Raw genomic sequence first — 3,433 nt, 5'->3', positions numbered from 1 at the left:
AGCTAGCTCTCAGACTATCACTGAATGGCATTTGCATTTGTTTCCCAAAGATCAGATTGTCAGCCACCTATCACCAGCTAGCTCTCAGACTATCACTGAATGACATTTGCATTTGTTTCCTGTTGCTACTACAAAACATAACCACATATTTAGTGCCTTAGGACAATGCAAACTTAGTATCTTACAGTTATAGAAGTCAGGAATCTCAAACGGGTCTCACTGGGCTGCACTCAACCAGCAGCCTGAGCTGCATTCCTTCTGGAGACCCTGGGGGAGAATCTGTTTCTTTGCCTTTTCTAGCTTTTGGAGGTCACCTGTATTCTTTGGCTTAAGGCCCCCATCTTCAAAGCCAGCCTAGAAGCATCTTCAAGCCTCTCCCTCTCTGTCCCCCGCCCCATCTCTGCCTCCATCCGCACATCTTCTGTGACTCCAACTTTCCTGCCTCTCTCTTACGAGGACCCTTGTGGCTATATCCAACTCACCTGGATAATCTCCCTGTTTCAAAATCCTTAATTTAATCATACCTGCAAAGTCCCTTTGTCACGTAAAATAAGAGGTTCACAGGTTCCAGGGATTATGGCCAGGGCATCTTTGGGATAGGGACACTCTTCTACCCAGCACAGCATTGGACTCTAAAGAGCAACACTTGAACCTGGCTGGCAATGAAGCCACCCTCTTTTCCTGCCTGGAAGACCTCTCTCCTCAGCCAAAGTATCAGTTAAGTGTGAGAGTAAAATAAAGACATTTTCAGATGTAAGTTTCTCAAGAAATTTGCCCTCCTACACATCCTATCTGAAGAAGCTCTTGGAGGATGTTCTCAAACAAATGACTCAACCAAGAAAGTGAAGGCACTAGGGATCTAGGAAATAGTAGATCCCACGTAGGGACAAAGGAAAGGGTACGGGCAAGACGATGTTGAAGAGGCATTCCAGAAGGACAGCTGTGCAGCAGCCAAGCTGGAGTGGTTCAGAAGATTCCAGAAGAGACTTCCTTGGGAAGATGAACTGATAGTGTATCTGATGCATGTGACCTGATTGTAAGAAAATATAGACAATGGGTATGGAGTTTGGGGTTGAATTATTAATAGTAAGTCATGAAAACAAAGGTAATTATTAACTCCAGGGAAAACAAAAGGTGTGTGGGGGAAAAGAAAAGGTAATCATAGCTTACTACATTCAGCAGTTCCACAGCTGTAAACAGTATTTCCATAGCCATGATAGTGTGAACACTGACCACCCACTTAATCAAGCTAGAACCATGGGAGGATGAGGGATAGGCCAGGTGGGAAGCAGAGCCCACCTGGAGTTTCGGAGTGAGGATCAGTAGTCAGGGAGAAAACCTGAAAATGAAAAAGTGGTACGAGAATGTTTTTTGGGGACCTGGAGGCACATTCCAGAATAATCATCCAGAAGAGGTGAAGGCTAAGGAAATTTTGATGGAGAAAGAAATGGGGGCTGTTCCAGTACAAGGTCAGCACATTTTTACTGCAAACAGGCAGATGGTAAATATCTACAATACAACACAACTCTGTATTCATTTTCTCGGCTGCATAACAAATTATCTCAAACATAGTGACTTTGCCCTCAGCTCTGTAGGTCAGAGCCTGACACAGCATGTCTAGCTTCTCTGTTCAGGGCTCCCACGCCAGAAATCAAGCAGTTGGTTCCTAGTCTCTTATTTTAGAGTCTCTGGGGAAGAACCTGCTTCCAGAATCCAGCTCCTTTCTGTTATAGGACTGAGGGTCCTGTTTCTGGCCACATGGCCTCCTCTAGCTTCAAGCCCCCTTGCACTTAGAATGTCTCTACTTTCCTTTTCCACTACCCATCCCCCCAAACTGAGGTATAATGGACATGCAACATTATATTAGTTTCAGGTGTACAACATAATGATTCCTATTGTATACATTGTGAAACGGTCACCACGGTAAATCTAGTTAACATCCATCACCATATGTAGTTACAAAAAATATTTTTCCATGTGATGAGAACTTTCAAGATCCACTTGAAAGAGGATTGTCTTCTCTTCTGCTTTTAAGGGCCCATGTGTTTCCATTGAACCCACCCAGATAATCCATGATAACTGAGAGGTGACCTTAATTACGTCTGCAAAATACCTTTGCTGAGCAAAGGAACATATTTATGGGAGTAATGCCAGGTGGTGAAGGTCACATTGTCAATGTTTGTTTCATGTACTTGGAGTAATGCCAGGTGGTGAAGGTCACATTGTCAATGTTTGTCTCACTGGTCTAGCTCAAAAACAGCCCTCAGCAAAATGTCCATGAACATCTTCATAGGTGCACAAATGCTTAGGGAAAGAACTGGAAGGACACGTTCCAAATGTTTAACTGTTATCACTCCTAGGGAAGGAAGTGAGGGCAGAGGGTGGGCATGCCCGTCCACATTTTATTCTGCATACTCACTGGTCTGATTAGTTCAAAATGTACTGATTAAGTAATAAAAAATTTTAAACTGTACATGTATATAAATATATGAATGTTAATATATGTATATTAAAGCTCAGTCCATGATGGTGATTATATCTCTATTCCTGTCACCTTTGATGTTTTTTGTTACAATGAGCTTCTATTGTTGTGGTGAGCAGAAAAAAACATACTTTTTTGCCTGTTGTTTTTGAGAGACAGAGAGAGAGAGAGAGAGAGAGAGAGAGAGTGGGGGAGGGGCAGAGGGAGAGGGAATCCCAAGCAGACTCCCTGCTGAGCGCTGAGCCTGACTCAGGACTCAATCCCACAACCCTGAGACCATGACCTGAGCCGAAGTCAAGAGTTGGACCCTTCACTGACTGAGCCACCCAGGCGCCCCAAAAGGTATATATACTTTTAGTTTTACTCATGTTTCTGGAGAGTTTAAGCAAAAAGCTAAAAAAAAAAAAAAAAAGTAAGAAGCTAGGTAGTAAATATCTACAATAGTCATCCACCATGGACAAATGTTCGTGTTATAACTCCAAGTTAAAAGTGCAAGAGAAAGAGTGTCCCAGAAAATAAATCCAACTATATAAATATTCATAGAAAATGACTGGAAGGAAATCCACTAAAATGTTAACAGTGGGTGTTCTAGGCAGTGAAATCATGAATAATTATTTCTTCCTTTCTAGTTTTTAATACTTCCCAATTTTCTATTATAAGCATGTATTATTTTTATAATTGAAAAAATAAGCACTATTTTTTTTAAACTAAATGTAATTGCCAAGTATACTGCAGTATTCATGTGGGCGGGCTGCCAGGTTTTCCTCCCAGTGCAGAAGCTTGCTTGAAAAACAGGAGAAATCAGAGGGGATCTTGGCGAGTCTGGGTCCTCAGGAGAAGGAACCCGAGGCTTCAGGGGCGCGAAATTGTGTCATTTACAATCAGGTGGGGCCGCTCCTGCCCAGTGACCGGAACACTCAGGGATACTGAGAAAGCCACCCCTGGCCCCGG

The sequence above is a fragment of the Ursus arctos genome, unplaced genomic scaffold (genome assembly GCF_023065955.2).
Source record: "Ursus arctos isolate Adak ecotype North America unplaced genomic scaffold, UrsArc2.0 scaffold_14, whole genome shotgun sequence".
Classification (NCBI taxonomy): domain Eukaryota; kingdom Metazoa; phylum Chordata; class Mammalia; order Carnivora; family Ursidae; genus Ursus; species Ursus arctos.
Note: the sequence above shows the minus strand (reverse complement) of the source record.